The sequence below is a fragment of the Delphinus delphis genome, chromosome 7, assembly GCF_949987515.2.
Source record: "Delphinus delphis chromosome 7, mDelDel1.2, whole genome shotgun sequence".
Classification (NCBI taxonomy): Eukaryota; Metazoa; Chordata; class Mammalia; order Artiodactyla; family Delphinidae; genus Delphinus; species Delphinus delphis.
In genome coordinates this window covers 107,396,687-107,419,247 of record NC_082689.1, presented here as the reverse complement: position 1 = coordinate 107,419,247, position 22,561 = coordinate 107,396,687, and positions in this window count along the sequence as shown.

The window sequence follows — 22,561 nt, the reverse complement described above, 5'->3', positions numbered from 1 at the left end:
TAGCTCAGAATCATTCCTTTAACTCCTTGGTATTTCTGAATATAGATGAACAAACTTCTATTAATATAGATGAATAATAATTTCCTAATTATGATGTTAAAGGATAACTTTTAAAGGGTACTATAAAGACTCTTATACAACCATAAAGTGAAAACATTTCAAAGACTTTCTTTAGTTCCTCAATTAATTAAACCAGTAAGATATTGGAACTGGTTCAAAGGAGAATCCAGCACACTCACACACGCACACACACACACTTGTACAAACACCATCAAAATGAATTTATAGATACATACACCAAAATGAATTTATAGATACATACAAAATTAGCCAATATTTACAGATCCAATAGATTCAATTCATTTGCATTTATATGTAGATGAACCTACTATTAGTTCACTACAATTTACAGAATTGTTCGAAGACCATGACAGACAGAGATAACTTAGAGGGTGTTCTTGACAGGCCACAAGTTATCTTTTATGCCAATTTCAGTCTTTCACAGTTTTCTCTGCTAATGGAATTTTAGATTGTATTCAGTATATTTGTCATTGTAAAGAATGCTGCAATAAACATTTTTCATTATGTACCATTTCTCATGTGGACATATGTTTGTAAGATAATTATCTAGAACTGTTGGATCAGAGTATCAGATTGATTTCTTTTTTCACTTCCTTTAATATGTATTTGTTTATTTTTAGAACAGCTGTTGAACTGCATTCAAAAGTGCTATTCCAATGTATGCTACCATGAGCTATCTATAATTAACTATTTTTCCTACATTTAAAAAAATACTGGATTGATTCTTTTATTTATTTTTCTTTAATCAGGTCATTGTTTTGATTCTTACTGAGTCTACTGATGAGATGGGCAAATTTTCATATACTTATTGGTCACTGATATTTCTTCTAATTTAAATTTACTATTCATATAATTTTTATATTTTTATATGGATGTTTAATTCTTATTCATATAAGAAAACTGTTCATATATTTTATTATAGTTATTAACTTGTATATATGTTTAAAATATTTTCTTGTAACTTGTCACTTATCTTTTAAAAAAATGTTTCCCTAAGATATATTTTTCCATTTTGGTGAATACATAATTATATTTATATTATCATTTAAACAATCTCTAAGTATATAATTCAGCTCCATTATGTACATTCACAACATTGTGCAACCATCATCGTTATCTATACCCAAACTTCATCATTCTCTATATAAACGCTATCCACTAAACAATAACATCCCATCTCTTTCTTTCCCCTTCTCCCAAACTCTACACTACTTTCTGTCCCTATGAATTTGCTTATCCTACCTAACCCATATAGGTGGAGTCACATAATGTGTGTTCTTATTGTATGTGTCTGACTTATTTCATTTAGCATGTTTTCAAGATTTAACCATGCTGTAACATATACCAAAAATTCATTCCTTTTTATGGCTGAGTAATAATATTCTATTGTCTTATATGCTATATTTTGTTTATCCATTCATCTATTGATGAACATTTGGATTGTTTCTACCTTTTGGCTGTTGTGAATAATGTTATTATAAACATTGTTATAAAAATATGTGTTTGCATCTCTGCTTTTAATTCTGATTATATAATTCTGTTTATAATTAATGACTACTCAAGATTGGCATTGCCAAATCAATGGTAATTCTACGTACAACTTTTTTGTGTAACTGACAGTCTTTCACAGCACCTTTCACAGCATCATTTTACATTCCCATCTTAAATGCACATGCTCCTATTTCTTCATGTCCTTGCCAAAAAATTATTATTTATTTTTAATAGCATTCTGATGCATATAACATGGCATTTCATTGTGATTGTTTTTGGCCATGCTCCACGGCATGTGGGATCCTAGTTCCCCAGCCAGAGATTGAACCCATACCCCCTGCAGTAGAAGTGCAGAGCCTTAACCACTGGACCACCAGGGAAGTCCCCCTCATTGTGATTTTTATTTGCATTTCCCTGATGACTAATAATGTTGAGCATCTTTTCAAGTGGTTACTATTTGTATATCTTCTATAGAGAAAGGTCTACTCAAACACTGCTTATTTTTATTGTTTTCTTCTGTTTGTTTAGTTTTATTTTTGTTGTCATTGTTAAGTTTGAGGATTTTTATATACTCTGGATTTTAAATCCTTTTCATTATAAATGATGTGCAAATATTTTTCCTAGTTTGTAGAATGCCTTTTAATTTTCTTGATAGTTTCCTTTGATGCACAAAAGTTTGTATTTTTGTTGAAGTCTAATTTATTTACTTTTTATTTCACTGCTTGAGATTTTGGTGACACATCTGTGAAATTGTTGTCAGATACAATGTCCTGAATTTTCCCCCATTGCTTTATTGCATGAGTTTTATAACTTCAGCTTTTACATTTTGATTCATTTGGGGTACATTTTTTTTTTTTTTTGCAGTACGTGGGCCTCTCACTGTTGTGGCCTCTCCCGCTGTGGAGCACAGGCTCTGGACGTGCAGGCTCAGCAGCCATGGCTCATGGGCCCAGCCACTCTGTGGCATGTGGGATCTTCCTGGACTGGGACATGAACCCGTGTCCCCTGCATCGGCAGACGGACTCTCAACCACTGCACCACCAGGGAAGCCCGAGAGGTACATTTTTATATATGGTATGAAGTAAGGGCCCAACTTCATTCTTTTCCAAATGGATATTCAGTTTTTTCAGCACCATTTGATGAAAATAATTCCCTTTACCCATTGAACAGTCTTGGCACTCTTGTCAATAATCTATTGACCATATATTTGAGGATTTATTTCCAGGATTTTTATTCTATTCTATTGGTCTATATATGTGTCCATATGTGAGTATCATACTGTTTTAATTGTTATAGTAACTTTTGATGTCAGGAAGTGTGAGTCCTCCAAGTTTGTTCCTCTTTTTCAAGAATAGTTTGACTATTTGGGGTCCTTACAGTTCCATATCAATGTGAGGATCACCTTTGCCATTTTTTCAAGAAAAAAAGGAGCTGGAATTTTAATTGGGATTACATTGAATCTGTATATAACTTTGGAGAGTATTGGCATCTTAACAATATTGTATTCCTATTCATGAACATGGAATATCTTCCCATTTATTTATTTTCTATTTAGCATTTTTACCAGTCAATTTTCTTTTTTTAATTTGGGAACTCACATGTATTTTTTCTTTATGTTTTTTAAAATGTTGTATTGTTCTCATGGTGTCCTTCTTAAGCCATTCTTTATAATATAATCTCTGTATATAATAGTTTCTTATAATTAAAAATAAATTGCTCTTTACTACATCTCAATTTTTAACATATAATTAATTTATGCACCTGACTTATGTTTTTTCCAAATCCATACTATTCAATTCCCACAATATTTATTGACTGGTCTATCTTATATTTACCATTTTGAAATGCAACATTTAACACATGCTACATCGCTGTATGTTCAGTTTTATTTCTGGACCACTGTACTGTTTTGATCTACTTTCAAATTCTTGGTGAACACTATATTGTTTTAATCACTCTGATTTAATTGTATGTTGTAATTTCTGATACAATAATTCACATTGTTCTTAATTATTATTCCCCCTTCGTATTTTTTTTTGTTTGTTTCTCCTTCAGATTACTTTTGCAATAAGTTAGGTTACTTTAGGACTTCCAATATTGTTATAACTGAGATTTTAATCTCAGTTAAATTTTTAAATCGATTTTTAGAGCAATAACATCTTTCTATTGTAAAGTTTTTTCTGCTTAGAAACAACATAAGTTTCTTTATTAATTAAAGTGTTCTTTTTTCATTACTTTTTAGATATATATTCTTTTGTTCACAATTTAGTGGCTTTGCACAATTTTATTACTTTTTTCCCCTTTTTTCTATTTTACAGTTGGTTTGTTTTGTGTCTCATACATGATTTGCTTGAAAACTGGATATTTGAAGTAATATAAATATGGTGACTCTGGAAATAAGATACAACTTCCAGAGTCTGTTGTTGTTGTGTTTGCTAATTGCTTGTTTAGTTACTTTTCTGGACCCCATTTTTTTGTGTTCTATTCTATCTCTATCCCCTGTAGTATGCTACCACTGATGTCTCTGCTTGGTTAGCTTACTTATAAAAAGAGATTGTTCACAACTATCCTTAATTGTCTTGAACCAATAAGTTCCACCTTTTCATGAGGGGCACTATGATGAGGCGCATCTTCAACACTCTGATGTTTACAGTTCTGCTTTAGCATTCACTTCCTGCTTGTGCACGTCCTCAAAGTGAGCAAGAAAAGTCAGGCAGAAGTGTAAGATTGAGCTATATCAGTTCTCTCCTGGAAGTGCACACACTGCCTTGCAAAAATGCATGACCTCCTAGAAACCCCAGGTACGTCAGAACTTTTTTGAAGCCCTCTATAGACATCTAATAGCTCAGGTATTTCTTTTAATTTTTTGACCAGGCTTTTAAAATGTTTCCTAACCCAATATCATGGCTTCAGAAATTTGCAATATTAGTAACTGCCTTTAACAGTTACTAATTTTTTCTGATTGTTCTGAAAAAACCCTAGAGACAGCACTTTTCCCATTGAAAGAGATTTAAGTCAGGTCAAAAAAATCACAATGCTCTGAGAATAAGGCTTTTCCAGAGAGCTGCAAAACATGCTGACATTTTGAGGAGTCCCAAACCCCATTAACTCTTCTGCTGGTTGCAAGGCTGCTGATTTTTAAGACTACCATGAATGTGAGAGAGGGTCAAGGCATTGATAGTGATGCATTCTTTTCAGTAGGCTCTAGGGAAAAAATCATTTTCTTTCCTTTTTCATCACGTAGAGGCTACCCACATTCCTTGTCTCATAGTTCTTCTCCTCCATCTTGAAAACTAGCAAAGGCATATCAATTGTTTCTCACAGCAAAATCCATCATATTCACAGTTCTGGGGAGTATGAGGTATATGTATATCAGGAAGTGGGGATCTTGGAGGCATTCTTCGAAATCTAACAACATTGTAATATTATCAGTAAACATATCACTATTATATTTTGAAATTTAAAATCAATACTTTAGAACTAAATATATAAAATAACCAAAATTTAAAACTTAATGAACAAATTTTTAACTGCTTAGTCACAATTCAAAGGAGAGTTAGCAACCTAATATAAATGAGCAGAAAGCATGTGTAATAAATCAAGGAAAGACATAAATATATAAAATACAGGATATAAGATAGAAACACATGGGATAAAGTGAAATAAATCAGACAGGGAAAGACAAATACCATTTGATCTAACTTATGTGTGGAATTTAATAAAACTAAATTCACAGAAACAGAGAACATGTTTGTGGTTGCCAGAGGTGGGAAGTTTAGGGAGTACAAATGTCCAGTTTTATGTCAACTGAAAAAAAAAATCACAATCTAAATGTTGAGAATTATGTTTTTATTCAGTAGACTTTCTGAGGATTTAAGCCCGGAAGACAGCCTCCAGTTAGCTCAGAGGGGCAGCTCTGAAGAGGTCAGGGAGATGTCAGGACCTATAGGAGTTTTTGCAACACAAACCAGGTAGTCAGAGCATCAAAAGATTACTATTAATTACAGAAAACCAGACTTGTCAAGTTAATTAATTTAGCACGTTTCTTTGTATGGGAAGATGTAACAGTCTGGGCTCATTGAAATCATTCCTTTGATGTGTACCTTAACTATCTAGGGCCAGTGTCCTGTTTTTCTCCATCCTGAATCCCCTCAGGGTGCACAGCTGAGGGTGGATACAGCGTCTGATGGCTTGATGGCCACAACATCATTTGTTTACCGATATGTCAGGTGACATTCTTCATCCACATGTAAGACAATTAAACTCTGAGGATGTTATGTACAACATGGTGACTACACTTAATGATATGGCACATTTGAAAGTTGTTAGGATCAAATATTAAAGTCCACATCACAGGAAAACATGTAACTGTGTGGTGATGTACGCTAACTAAACTTATTGTGGTGATGATTTTGCAGTACACACATCTATCAAATCATCGTGTTGTACACCTTAAATTCACAAATGCTGTATGTCAATTATATCTCAATAAAACTGGAAAAATAAAAAAAAATCATTTAAAGGCCTATTATGCGTTGAATTAAAGTCAAAGATGAAAATAGAGAAAGAGTAAGTTAGTAATATTTGAAGATATAATGGCTGAAATTTTTTCATAACAAATGAAAAAAGAAGTCAACTAGCCCAATAAATCCTAAGCAGAAAACTATAAAGAAATCCATACCTAAAGCATTAGGGTGAAATTAGAGAAACATAGCAAAGATAAAATGTTAAAAGCAGTTAAAGACAATAGACATTATTTTCAAAGTAGAAATAGTTTGACCAGAAAATTATTTCTCAACACTAATATTTGACTCAGACAAAAACAAAATAATAACAACCAAAAGTCTTAACATGTTAAAGTTCTAATATTATTAATTCTATTTAGCAAAATTATTTTATAAGAATACAATCTAAAACATCAAAGAATATCCAAATAAGAATTTAACACAAGTAGATTTACATTAAAAGACAATCTAAAAGACATTCTTCTGGAAGAAACAACATAATTTCAGATCAAAGGTCATAACTGGGGCTTCTCTGGTTGTGCAGTGGTTGAGAGTACGCCTGCCGATGCAGGGGACACGGGTTCGTGCCCCAGTCCGGGAAGATCCCACATGCCACGGAGCAGCTGGGCCCGTGAGCCATGGCCGCTGACACTGCGCATCCGGAGCCTGTGCTCCACAACGGGAGAAGCCACAAAAGTGAGAGGCCCGCATACCGCAAAAAAAAAAAAAAAAGGTCATAACTGAAGCATGCAATAAACAAATAATAAATAAATAGGCAAATTTAAATGAACATTAAAATAGTAATAATAATAATATTGCTTTCTGAAATTTACGTGTCTGAGAAGAACAAAATTATAAGTGTTACAGCAAGCACGTAGCTAGGTAGGAGAAGAGGAAGGGGGGTACCAACCAGATGGCATGAAACCACACATCTTGTAAACAACAGGCGTCCTTGGTCAGACAAAGAAAAGTAGAAACTTCCAGGCTGACAGAAAACCACACATTTTTGGGTGTTAAGTGTTCTAAAGCTACACAAAGAAAGGTGGGACAAGTGGAGAATCTCCAGCAACTGAATGTAACCTTTTGCTCATTATGCTCTTATTACAATTAAATGAACCTTGTAGATAGGAAGTTCCCTTCATACACTGAGGCCATGACACTTCCCATCAAGGCTAAATAAGGACAGAAATTTCCCTCCGGAAGGTGGAGCTGGGATGAAAATCAGGGAGTACAACCCTCAAGCCCCTCCTTCTCCAATGAGGACTCCACCTTTTCATTTCTACACCCCACATAACAAGTTTGCCAAAGAAACTCAGGGCAGAGCTACTCACCTAAGCCTGCCAACTTTCCCCTTTAGAGTGTACTATTGCTTAGATAAATCCTCACTTTACTTTCTTGACCTCCCTGTCACGTTTCTGAACATAAGTATGTTATATAATTCTGAAGGTACTTTAATGAAATTAAATGCTTTGTTTTCACATTTGCTGAGAAGAGGAAAAAATTGCCAGATAATTTTGTATGTTGATAAGGCTTTATCAAGGTTTTATGCTTTAACTCTTAGAATAATCTATAAAAGATTACATAACTGAGGGCATACTTTCTAAATTTATAGAAAGAAAATAGTTTAATAAAAATTATTCAAAAAATGATGAAGCGGGAAAATGTCATAGAAGCTGCCATATAGAAAGCTTAGGATACAATCATATATTTAAATCTCTATATATCAGTATTATATTTAATATAGTTTGAATAAGTACTGTAGCTAAAAGGCAAATGTTTTGAGTTTAGACATTGAAAAACAGTTAAATCCCTTACATATGAACCTTCAAGTTTCAAACTTCCAAAGATGTGAACATACCCAGAGAAAGGATGAAGAGAGACAAGAGGAAGAAGTAACTGCAGAATGAGGAGATTCACGATGCAGGAAGTGGCAAGGAGATTTTCTTTCTTTGAGGAGACACGGTTTTTGAGGCAAAGGAACTGAACATAGAACGATGCACGAAGTTTGCAGCAGCCGTTCAGAATGCAATCCAGTGCTACCCTGTCATCTAGGATGAGAAAACAAGAGCTACTACCCAGACATCACTGTATTGTTTTCTCAAGAGGGTAGATAGAATTGAATCCAGCAAGGAATCAGAACCTGTACCATCAACATCAGGTGTGGATGACATTGCAGCTTGCCCTCTGTCTCCTATTGCTGACAATCCTTCAGCTCTACCATCTCCCACCTCCTCTCCCTCCTCCAGTCAGTAACTCTCCTGCCTGTTCACTTGATGCCAGCCCCTGGATGCCAGCTGTTGTACTGTACTACTGTACTTTTCAGGGTACTGTACTATAAGATTAAAAATGTTTTCTTTATATTTTGTGTTTGTTTTTTATGTATTGTGTGAAAAGTATTATAAGCCTATTACAGTAGAGTACTATATAACCAACTGTGTTAGTTGGGTACCTAGGGTAACTTTGTTGGACTTAATGAATAGATTGGATTTATGAATGTGCTCTTGGTGTGGAACTCTATTGTATGTAGGGGACTTACTTGCATATGCTGCTATCAAAAGACAACTGAGTATAAATTTACAAGAAGAACAAAAATATAAAAATAATAACAAGAATCTAAATAAACAAATACAACTGGTGAAGTTGTATCCATCCAGAGCAAAGAGATTCTAAGGCACAAAGTTTTACTATAGATATTTAGCTTCATAAATATCAAATGTTTCGGTTTATCTAGAGGTATAATGGTTTGAAATATGCACACCCTTGCATATTGTCACACAATGGATACAATTAGAAAAGTGCTGGAAGAATTGTTTTAATTTAGACTTCTTTTGAAGAAGGTCAAATATATTTAGGTACAAGTAGTCTTTCGAGAGATAAGTTGAAGAGATCTTAAGAAGTGGGAAAGTGAGACCAGGAAAATAAAAAGCCAGAAAATTTTGTGTAAGTTCCCACTATGGGTTTCTGAGGCTCTGTGCTACTGTTGAACTCCAATAGTCAATTTAGTTTACAACAATTCCATCTGAGGTGTAAGGAAGCTTTAATACTTATTTTTTATGAGAGAAAGATTTCTCCTCTTGGCTTTAAATACCTTGGTTCTTAGAGCTTGTCACTCATGCAGGGAAAAGTAAAACTCAAGCCAGAGACTTGGAGGTATTTACTGTGAGCACTGTTGCAATAAGCTGGGCTGTGCAGTGGTGAGGGACTCAGTCAGCAACAATGGTACTCACCATCATAGTCAGAGACTTGAAAGCATTCGTCTCAGTGAATAACAAAACAAGCAGACAAAATATAATCAATAAGAAATCAGAAATAAATGACATTCCTCACTAACATTAAAATGATCATAAGAGAATATTATGAACAACATTGTGCAGACAAATTTAAGTATTTAGATGAAATGAATATAGAAAGAAAAAAGGATTAGTCTTAGTTCTACTAAAAAACAAGGATTTAAAAATGTCCTCACACTTCCAGTTCCAAAAGTTATTACCAGTAAATTTTTCACCAATATTTAAGGAAGAAATAATATTTCCAACTCATTTTATAAAACAAGTAAAACCTTGATACCAAAACATAAGCAAGGATATTTTAACAAAATCAAATTACAAGCCATAGGTACTCAGATTAAAGTAAAATCATAAAGAAAATATGAACAAAATTAAGTCAGCAATAAATAAATAAAATTATATAATCAAATATGAAAAATTAAATTGAAAAATGTGTTATCATTAAAATTCAATTAATATAACTTAAAATATTAACACAATAGAGGGAAAGTCATAGTATTTCTTAACATATGCCAAAACTATGAATAAGAATTAATATACATTCATTAAAAGGAGAGCAAAGTTTGGATAGAAGTGGATTTTCTTCATCTGAAAAGGTATCTAACTTTTATCTTTTATCTACACCAAACATTATTAATGTTGGTAAAACATTAAAATTTTCACTGGTTTATTGGGAAGAAAACAAGGAGGCTATTCTCATTGCTTCTATTGATTATTGGACAGAAGTCCCTAAGCAATGCACCAATGCAGGAAAAAGCAGCAAAAAAGGAGAGAAAATTGGAAAGAAGCAAAAATTTTACTATTTTTTGGTTGATATAATTAAGTGCAAAGAAAGAGAACCTAAGAGATACTACAGTAAAATTATTTGCAACAAGAAGATATTTTAATAAGGTTGCTGAATTAAAAATTGATGCAAAATAATGTTTTATACCCAGCATTAGTTAGAAATTTTAAAAATATATAAAGTAGTCCTATAGTATAAAAATGTTAAAGATTAATATATAAAAACAAACAGAAACAAAAACCCTCTTCTAGACTTTAAGTAGGAAACTTTAAAACACTACTGAGAAAAATTTTAAAAGTGTGACTAAATAGAGTTGAAGATTCAATCTTGTAAATATATAACTGTATACAGATTGCTCTAAAGATTTAATTTTCTTTTCAATCAAAAATCCCAAATGTGGGCTTCCCTGGTGGCACAGTGGTTGAGAGTCTGCCTGCTAATGCAGGGGACATGGGTTCGTGCCCAGGTCTGGGAAGATCTCACTTGCTGCGGAGCGGCTGGGCCCGTGAGCTATGGCCACTGAGCCTGCACATCCAGAGCCTGTGCTCCACAACAGGAGAGGCCACAACAGTGAGAGACCCGCATACTGAAAAAAAAAAAAAAATCCCAAATGTAAGAAAACAACCCCATTTATAATTGCATCAAAAAGAATAAATTACCTAAGAATAACATTAACTAATGAGGTGAAAGAGCTTTACATTGAAAGCTATAAGATTTTGGTTAAATAAATTGAAGACACAAATAAATGGAAAGACATTTTTTCTCATGGAGTAGAAGGATTAAAACAGTTAAAGTGTCCATACTACCCTAAGCAATCTACAAATTCAATGAAATCTCTATTAAAATTCTAATGGAATTTTTCACAAAGATAAAATCAAAAATTTTTAAATGTGCATGGAACCACAAAAGATTCCAAATAGCCAAAGAAATCTTGAGAAAGAACAAAGTTGGAAGTACCACACTTCCTGACTTCAAACTATATTACAAAGGTATAGTAATCAAAAGAGTATGGTATTGGCATAAAAACGGTAATGTAGATCAATGCAACAGAATATGAAGCCTAGAAATAAACTCAAGCATATTTGGTAATCAATTTATGACAAAAATATGCAAGGGAAAATGACAGTCTCTTCAGTAGTTGATAAAGAGAAATCTGTATAGTCACATGCAAAAGAATGAAAATGGACCACAGTCTTACACCATACACAGAAATTAACTCAAAATAAAGACTTGAATGTAAGACTTGAAATAATAAAACTAGAGGAAAACATAAGTACTAATCTTCTTGATATTGGTCCTGGTAATGGTTTTAGGGAGTTGACACCAAAAGCAAAGGCAACAATAGCAAAAAAAATATTTAAATGTAACTATATCAAATTTTAAAAGCTCTGCATAACAAAGAAAACTATCGATGAAATGGAAAGACAACTTACGTATTGGGAGAAAATATTTGCAAATCATTTGTTTTATCAGGGGTTAATACCTAAAATATATAAATAACTCATGAAACTCAACAACATAAAAACACATAAACAATCTGATTAAAAATTGACAAAGAATCTGAATAGACATTTTTACAAAGAAAACATACAGATGGTCAAGTACATTAAAAAGATGCTCAACATCAGTAATCATCCGGTAAATGCATATCAAAAACCTAATGAGATATCACCTCACATTTGTTAGAATGGATATTATCAAAATGACAAGTTTTGGTGAGGATGTGGAGAAAAGGGAACAGTCTTAAATGGTTGGTGGGAATATAACTTGGTGCATCCACTATGGAAAAAAGTATTGAATTTTCTCAAAAAATTAAAAATAGAGCTATCATATTCAACAATTCCATAACTGGATATCTGTCTGAAGGAAACAAAAATCATTATCTCCAAAAAATATGCTTACCCTCATATTCATTGAAAAATTATTTAAAATACCCAAGATTGGGAAGCAACCCAAGTGTTTATTGATGAATGAATGAATGGATTAGAAACCTGTAAAATATGTATATATATATATATATAATTCAGTCATTAAAAAAAAGAAATATTGCCATTTGCAAGTACATGGATGGACCTTGTGGGCATTATGCTAAATGAAATAAGTCAGACAGGGAAAAACAAGTGGTACATGATCTCACTTACATGTGTAATTTAGAAAACAAACAAACAAAAACCAAACTCATAGCTACAGAGAACAGATTAGAGGTTGCAGGGGGTGGGCAGCAGGGGAAGAGAGGTTGGCAAATTGGGTGAATGTGATCAAAAGGTACAAAATTCCAGCTATAAGATGAATAAGTCCTGAGGATGTAATGTACAGCATGATGAAGATAGTTAACATTATTTTATATTTACAAGTTACTAAGAGACTAACTTTTGAAAGTTCTCATCACAAGGAAAAAAATTGTAACTATGTGTGGTGATGGATGTTATTTAAACGTACTGTGATATTCACCTTGCAATATATACATATATCAAATAATTGTGTTTTACACCTAAAACCAATAGGCTATTTTATGTCAATTATATCTCAATCTAAAAAAATAAGCTGATTTATATAGATTGATCTGATATGAATAGATATTATTAGGTAGATAAATACATACCACATGCATACATGTATACATGCATTCAACATGTGGTAAGCAATATAATTAAGGTGATAAAAAAAACTGATTTGGCAAACAGATTAAGTGCTTGTGTGCCAGCATCACAATTACGTCCACAAAAACATGGCGGTACGGTGATTCCAGCTGAGGATGATTTTTTTTAATTTTCAAATGGCTTAACAATAACAACAACAACAAAAACAAAGTGTGTTTATTTTCTTTTATTTATATATTTTTGGTAGTATTAACAAAATTATTTTGATATATATATGGATATAACTAAGAAAGATTAAAGAAGAGGAAACATGGGAGGACTTGCTCTAGCAAGTCCAAGTGAACTGCTACTGTAATTAAGAGATGTATTATCAGTGGTCTGTAGAGTAGAATAGTACTGGGGAAAGATTTCCCACAGACTGTGGAGGTGCTGGGGACTGCTCCCCAATGTGTGTGCTCAGAGAGGCCTGAAAGCAGAGTTCAGCTTTCCATAGAGGGGTAAAGGGGTAGACAGGGAGTGGGGTCTTAGTTATGCAGCTTGTTCACCTCAGAACAGCCAGAACCAAAACCTTTAGTGCTTTCCACTAAAGGTTTATTTGGCATTTCTCGGGACATTCAAGTAGCTTGACATAATGAGAACACAAATCAAGATTAATGAGAATTAGTAAACTGAGGAAAGAGGGCCAAATTTACAAAAATGTGGACAAGAATAAAGAGAATTTCAACAAAAACAGCAACAAAAAAGTAAGTAATGTTCTTGGGCACAACATTTATTTAGAGTATATTTGCACACAAACACAGAAAAAAATCCGTCCAGATATAGAAATTATTTTCCAAAAGTTCATAACATGAGATGAACTAAAACAAAAAGAATAGGCACTGTTGAGACCTGAATTAGTAGTTGAAAAGATTAACTGGAAGAATCTTACAATGCAGGCAAAACCCCACAGATATGGAAAAACTGAGAGAATGAATGGGAGACTTGAATAGCTGATATTGAGACATAATATAATGTAATAGCTGTTCTAACAGAAGAAATGGCAGAAGTGGACTACATTTTTAAAGAACTTGTGTGGCTTCTCTCTTCACACTGAAGGAGGGCAACTGGCTCCAGGGAGGAGATTGTATATATATGTATAAAGTTAGTATTTGTCACCTCCCTTATTTATATATATAAAGGTTTCTGATGAAATTTTTGAATGACCAAGATACATATTAAACTTTACAAACTCCCAGATAGAAATACAGCTTGCTTGAATAAAACAACAGCAAACAGGACATCACTCTAGAATTTTAGAATCATATTTCCACAAAACAGAAAATACATGAACTTTGCACCCAAAATGGCAAAAATAATTGCTCAACTATTAGAACCAAATGAAAGCAAACTAGAAGACTGATCTCAAGGTAAAATAAATAAATAAATAAATAAATAAATAAATAAAAGGAGTAGATAAACAGAAGTAAAGAATTAATCTCACAATATATAGAGTATTTTAAAATAATAATATAATTGTGAATTTGTAAGACATTAGTAATTTTTGCTAGAACAGAGAATATATATTAAAAAGGAAAATTGAATAATGGTCTAAATATATCAGGGAAAAAAACCCCATAATCTTGTAGAGAGAAAAATAGAAATATAGATTTTCAGAAAATCATAACTGTTGGGTGAAGGAAAAGATATAGGCAATTAAGTTGTTTGATTGGAAGCAGAAATATTATGTAGTGTAAATATACGACCAAGGAAATAGCAATTTGTATATACCAGTTAAAGAGAAGATGGCAAACGCTAGCTGAACTGAAAATCATAGTAGAACTGCCAAACTTCCAGATGAGGACATAGATGAGAAAGAGAAATACAGAAAGACATGGACAGCCCAGTGAAAGTAAGACAAAGTGGGGAGTGGGGGGAAAGATAAATCAATACTCAAATGCAGAAAAATTGTAAATTTAAAGCATAAATGCATAAAACATATGTGAGTTCAAAAATGCAAATCAATGAAATTATTTCAACAAAAGACAAACATTGTGAGTCTCACTTAAATAAATCCAAGCATTTGTCCTCAAAACAATGAGACTAAAAAAAATTTAATAAAGTAAGATGAACTAAGACACAAGGAAAATGAACTCTCCTTCACCCTTCTCAGTAAAAACATAAAAAAAATCAATATTGAAACCAGAAAAGGTAGAAATTAAGGTAAAATTTTTAAATGGTAAAATAAAGGATTATTTCAAATTGTGCAAAAGATGATCTGTGACAAAATAGTCAAATTGATGAACTGGAGGAAGAGGCCAAAGCAGTCTGCCAGGAAGCATCAGGAAGGCTGAAAGAGGTGAAAATTTAAAAGAACATTATGTCATAGAGGTAGAAACATCGATATTTTTACAATAAAATCACCAAAGGACAGAGAAAAAAGTAAACATAGGGGATTTGTTTAAAAAGGAAATGATTTTTAAGACATGAAAAGCCAAAAATCTCTGGGCACACAGAGTACTAAATGATAAATATAGGAAAAGGAAATATCACATGAGTGAAATTTAAGGATAACCATGAAAAAGAGAGTATTCAAAAAAACCTCAAACATTCTACATTGGAATAAGAATAAAATTGGAATAAGCCTCCCTTATTGAATTTAAGAAAGCACACTGTTTGCAAAATGGCAAAAACAACAAAAGAATAGGTTTATAACAATCTTAAACTAAAACTCTAGATGATACCCACAAGGTGTGAAATAAGGGAGGTGACAAATGCTAAGATACATTTCCTTTTAAGAGGAAGACACACCTATTGCTACATTTAGAATTTGACAGAGAAAAATGGACATAAGTAGGGTTAATTAGTAGAATGAAAATAGAATTATAATATTAACCAACAAAAGAGAAGTTTGTATATCCAATGGAAAGTAGGTAAAGAAAAAAAGAATGCGAGTCGGTGAAAAATGATCTAGCAGTAGTTGTTCACAACACACACACACACACACACACACACACACTAGGCTTCAAAAAATAGAAGACAAAGAAAGGATAAAGAAATGACAGGAGGAAATGACCACTTTCTGGTTCCACATGAAAGGAGCTTGGAAGACACTGCTCTAGTCTAACAAATAAAAAGTTGGAACAGCCAAAAAGATCAACAGCTCTTTCTGGAACTATGAAGGAAGAGAGGAAATAGGGGAAAGACTATTCCCAAGATTGGAGAGACAGATGAATACAGGGAGTCACAGCTTACTGGAGCAGAGACTCACCAGGAGAAACTGCTTCAGGAACTTGCAGCAGGTTAGGAAAACCTGAACTGTAATTAACAAATTGCTGGAGTTGCAGTGTGGAAGACTATGAGTTAAAAACTCCAGAGGGACCCAATCATGGAGGGTCCCCTGCAATTCTGTGAGATTTACCAACAAGAGCTCAACCAGGTTCCCACATAAATATTGTAGAAAATTTTCTTCAGGCTTTTGGCAAGGGAAAATCATACAACATCTGCTTTCAGACCAACATAATATTAAACTAGAAATCAATAACAAAAAGATAACTAGAAAATCTTATAATACATAGAGACTAAACAGCAAAATTCTAAATAACATATGGATCAATTAAGAAATCTCAAGAAAAATTGTAAAATGCTTTGGACTAAATTAAAATGAAAACACATTTATTAAAATTTGTGAGATACAGTGAAAACAGTGCTTAAAGGGAAATTTATAGCTTTGAATGCATATATTACAAAAGAAGAAAGATCTAAAATCAGTCATCAAAACTCCTATCTTTGAGCAAAAAAAAAAAAAAAGAAAAATTAAATCCAAAGTAAAGTGGAAGAAAGTAAGTAATAAAAATGAAAGAAGAAATAAATGAAAATAAAACAGGAAATCAGTAGAGAAAATCAACAAACCAAAAACTGTTTCTTTGCAGAGATCAATGAAATCAATAAGCTTCTAGCCATACTAAGGAGAGAGAGAGAGAGAGAGAGAAAACAAATTGCTAATATCAGAAATGAAATATGACATCACTACAGTTCCCATGTAAATTAAAACAGTAATAAAGGAATACTATGAACAATTCTATGCTAATAAATTAGATTACCTATGATGAAATGGACCAATTACTTGAAAGACATAATCTCCCTTAATTTATACAAGAAGGAATAGACAATCAGAATAGACTGATATCTATTAAAGAAATTAAATCTGTAATTAATCATTGAAAACAGAAACACCAGGCCCAGATGTGTTCCGTGGTGAATCTACCAAATATTTAAAGAAGAATTTATACCAATTTTCTATAATCTCTTTGAGGATAATGCAGAAGAAATAGTCCTCATTAAAAAAGTTTAAATTTAACAAAAATCACACTTACAATTTAAGCTACAGACATCATTTTCTAAATGCCACAAAATTTTTCAGTATTCAGGCATTAAAACAAAACCATCACCAGGATCCAACATAGTAAGAAGTATTACCTCAAGAAGTTTAAAGAATATATTAGTCTTTAATTAACATAACTGAGGGTCTATAAAAAAGCATTTCTTTTGCCTTCTGAGCCTCATGCAGGTAGCTCTGTTGTACGGTCTCTCACTAGTAATTATTTTATGACCCGCAAAGACCAGTGAAATATCCTTCAGCACAATGTCAGGGCTGAGTGAATCTAAATTCTAGTTTAAATGCAACCATTAGCCTTCACTGGTTACTGAAGAAAAGAGAGTATCACTCTCTGCTATCTACAAAGAGTTATAGAACCTCTCTGAAGGATAAAATGGACCGTTCATTAGATCAAGGTTTTAAAGAAGATTTTATTTGACATTATTTTAAATACTTTAATTTTAATACATTAAGAATATTTGGCATTATCCTTGTCATAAAAGGTATTGACATAGTGGAGGAGAAAGGGTGGGATATAGTGGGAGCAAATGAAGAAACCTTCCTTTTCTGAGGTCTTCCAAATATAGACACCTAAGAGTCATATGATGGCTTCCCCAAAATCTTCTTTCTTTTCCTTAATATGTATATTTTCAGTAACTAAATAGTTGATTGGGTTGGCCATTTTACAGTTCTGTGTGACTAGATCAGAGCCCATGAAATGATAGCTATTTAAAATTATAAACAAATGAAAATAGTTTTCATAGAAGCTATATTTCATAAGAAATAAGAATTTTATATTGATATAAGATAATCAAAGTTCATTAAGGACTGGAAATATATCCAAAGCACAGATGGGATGGGTGAGCATACCTCCTGACTAACCAGGCTCAATGCCATGTCTACTGAGATTTATGGAGCCAAAGATAAATCAGCTTTATTAATTTCTACTTAGAAGTTTCCTAAGGTGTAGCAGTTACTCCCTGCTTATAAGAATGAAGGCCAGAGCAATATGAGTGCTTTTCTGAAACCACTTTGCTTTATACCTACCCAAACAAACATTATTTCCTTCTTTCTATTTTCTCTCTCTCTACACAGTGATCCTACTAGAAGAGTGAATTACTGTCATCACATTTACCAGCTTTTTAACGTATGACTAGACCTTAGTTTTCTGAACCTTTATTTCATGAAGCTTTTCCAATAACATAAAATTTTAATGATTTGGTATATGATGCAAATTATTGGAGCTATTCAATAGTTATTCAATTTTCAAGGATTTGATAAATCAGATTTATTTTCATGATATCATGTGATGATGCACTGTTATACATCACATAACCTAACAAATAAAGATGATTTATAAATGCCTTACATACATCTTACAAAGTATCAGTAAAATTATCAAAAAGTGAAGCAGTGAATAATTCTTTATGAACAAGGGTTAATTGAGTCTGCTGTCATGTTCTGTGTTGTCTTTTCTAATTCACCTTCACATTTGCTGAAATTTTCCTTCCTACTTCTGTCTCCTGCCCTCCTATTCCCTGCTCTCCATAATGTTCATAAAATTCTGTTTATACTTCATCTTCCAAACTCCAACACAGGTGTTTCTTCCTCCATGGCTTTTCTCTTCTATGCATATACAATATTAAACAACAACAAGAATTTTCCTCACTATTAATTCTTTATGACTTCCTGCTTTCCTCACTATCACTAACTCTTGAGGGAGAGTCCTTATTACCTGGATCCAGAATGAAAGAAAGAGAACTGCTAAATACTAGACATTTTTACATGAGTATTGAATGATTATTATCACTAGAGATTTCTAGTGAACATTCTAAGTTCAGATAGTGTGAGGTGCCAAATATCATTGGAAGAAATTGAGTGACTCCAATACTATCCTTTAGAAAAATATACTTGCTCACTATTCATTAAGAGTGCAGGTAAACTGAAATGAGGTTTCCTAAGGATTTATTATAAATAAGCCCATTATGACAGAGAATTTGTTGCACTTTATTTCATCTCCCTTGAATATTAAAATGATGTCCTGTCACAAAATCTCCAGTCTTAAACCACTCATTAGTCTTAAACTATAGCTTAACTTTAATTGAACTGTTCCATCAAGCAAGGTAAATCTATGGCTTTTGTTAATTAGTGTTTGAAGGATATATGGAGGAGTGAACCACAGAATGAAATTACGCTATTGCTCACTCACTATTTTCTCTTTTAACTATAGTACCTTACTCTTATCTCCTAATTTATTGCCAACTCTCCAAAACAATATACAGCTTAACTGCTAATGGACATCCTGGAGGTCAATGCAGAGATAGAAATTGGATTCCAGTTTTTCTCAAGTAAATCTATTAGTCTATCATACAGGAAACTTCTTACCATAATGTCAAAGACTAGAGCTGCATATTAACCAAAATATGGCAAACTCAATTCTTCAGTGTCACTCTACGAGACAGTTGTGGTCCAAGGTCAAACTGAAAGAAATATGTGACAGAATGCCCATGAGTTTGGAAGTTGCAATGTATTCATTGTAAGACTGATGCTGAAAATTTTGCCTCTGTGCACCAGTGCTGAATTGAATCTTGGAGTCAGCGTTTTGGGTGAAGTAGAAAAGAATAGCTTTATTGCTTTGCCAGGCAGAGGGGGATACAGCAGGCTCATGCCCTCAAAAACTGTGTGTCCTAACCCAGGGGGACTTAGTGAGGAGTTTTATAGCAGTGGTTCAAGGGCCGGGTTGCTGATCAGGATCAGGGTGTGTGCAGGGCCTGCACTCCTTTAATCTGGCCTCAGGTGGTCTCCTGATGAGTTTTGTGGTTCTCAAGGTTATCAAACTGTGACCTTCTCTGGAATGAAGAATGTGTTATCAACTAGTTAACTTCTATTAGATGGGGGTTTTTGTTTTGCAGAAGAGCTCAAAGATATTGTTATGTGTATCCCTTGAGGGGGAACCAGGACCCTGCACCAAGGCTGCGCCACCATTTGACAGCTCCTCCCTTGTCTCTGCATCCCCTTCCTTCCCTGATTAGCAACTGTTGGAACCTGCCCTTTGGAACTCAGGGAAAATCATAGAAGCTGAAACCTATTTCCTACAAACAAGAAATGGGGGACACAGAAAGTCTTTCATGCCCAGGAGCCTCACAACGTCCTGTTTGGTTTCAAGACCACCTTTGCTGCTCCCTCCTGGCACATTCCTGGTCTTTCTCTGGCCATCTTGTCTTCTCTAACTCTTGGCTAGAGTAATACACCCTCTTTCTCACCCAACTAATGCCTTGTCCAGTATAATCATATCTACTTCCTTTCAAAGTTTCACCTAATATGTTGAATATACCAATTCTGTAATAGTAAACATAATAGTAGCTTTTAATATATATTATTGTGAAAAAGACACCCATTATTACATAAATTAATAGAGGTGAATTAACTTGCTCAATGTCAAATAGCTAGTACCTAGTAGATCTCTTTGTTGTCCCCAAGTCTGGTGGTGTTTCCATAATAATAGTTATTCTGTGTTTTGATCTCATAAAGAGAAATGGAAAAAAAGGATGGGATAAGCTAAAGCATTTGCATTTTAAATGAGGATCTGCTGGGAAGTAGGATGCCTCTCAGACAATGCTTTTTACGCAGGTGAAGAGATATTTTATAGTTAATTACCAGATAACTTTATATCAATAAAATTATAGTTTGTATCCATCCAACTGCTTTACCCACTAAAGCAATTATACAGCTAAGAGCTAATAGTTGAGATCCCAATCTTACATATAGTCCTTGGATTTCATCTTTTTTGAGGTTTCCAAAACCCATCTGGTTCTGCTCCTAGGCAATGAAGCCCACATCTGTTTCCCTTTCCCTACTATCATCTATGTTAATTTGACCTCAGAACTACCTAGCACACCCTCCCCTCAACATATACTAGTGACCCAGATCTCCACAATCCTTTCCACATACTCTGAGTCATGGCCTGCCCCATGAAGACTTGTACCCAGGAGAGAGGAGTTTGGCACAGGAGGGAGTCATTTAACACTTTCTTGTTTATGACAATAATTCTGAATCTCTCAAGAACATCCTTCACATGTTTCTGCTCACATAGTTATAAATGTTATAAATGCTTTGAAAAAGCAGCATTCACAAGCCATAAAACCAACTTATAAGATTGGAGGGAGGAGTAGGAGACATAGACCAATCTATTCATGCTTATCGATCTGCCTCCTTCTGCCTACTACATGCCCTCTTTTCCTCTTCTCCAATAAGGACATGGTATCCAAAAGGTTGTTAATCACTCCTGGAACCCTTGTCATAGACCAGCTCTTAAAATGTAATCCTATAAATAGAAATCCCTTTGAAAAAAATTATCAAACTGAACAGTCACACTCTTCCTAAAGAGGAAATAGAAGTTCTCCCAAAGTCACACACCTGTTATGTAGTTGAGCTGCCAGACTAATGGAAAATCTTCACTCAGAATGGCAGATAGAGTTAGTTTGACTTTCTCTCTATTCTGTTGCTTAATGACCTTGGAAATCAAGGAAAACTTTCCTGGGAATTTGCAGCTACAGAAAAGATCAATGCTTGTCATAAAACAGATTTTATTTCATCCATCTCCTGTTTGATTTCTGTCCTTCAATCTGACTATTACACCCACATTTTCAAAGGTCAGAGGGTTTTGCTGCATTTGATCTTCAGTAGATGGGAGGCAACGCTTTTAAAAAGTACCATTTTTAGGACAGGCACAAAACTGAATCTAATGAAGTTCTAGAGAGTATGATTACAAAGTCAAACCTCAAAGGTTTGAATTACTTGCCAAAGAGTAGAGAGATAATAGTTATGGAACAGGAACAAAAACAATCACACAATGAGAATGGCATGATATTTTAAGAAGCCTAATAATTATCATAGTTTGGAGACTTAACAGAAGTCAGCATGAAATTTTGATGATTTATGTGGCTCTCTCTTACTGCGGTGTATTTCCACTATCTACACCAGTATTCTTCAATTCTTAACCTTCTTGTTTTTGTTTCTATTATTTCTTGTTTTTCCTGGAGAACTTTTTTTTTGATATGCTTCCTTAAGTTTAGTAAGCATATATCTAATCACTTAAGAGATAATTCTTTGTAAAGCTTGAACTTAGTGAATAACACTCTTGAAGAGTATGTAGTAATGCAATGCCCCAAGATTCAATTTCTTATCCTAATTCTGAGCCAACCACTTGAGCTTATTTCCATAGAATAAAGGTACACATAAAAGAATCGGAAAAGAGAGGGTAAATGGGGACAACTTCTCTAAGATCATAAAACAATGATATGTTTCGATACTCGAGTACTTTGAAGAAGTAGACATGATTATTATTTTTTCAATTATGAAGGCTACTATATCTATATTTATTATTTCTAATACTTGTTGTATCCCAAAGCTGTGCCACTCATTACCATATTGTGACTCACTATTCTAATAGCCAGAAT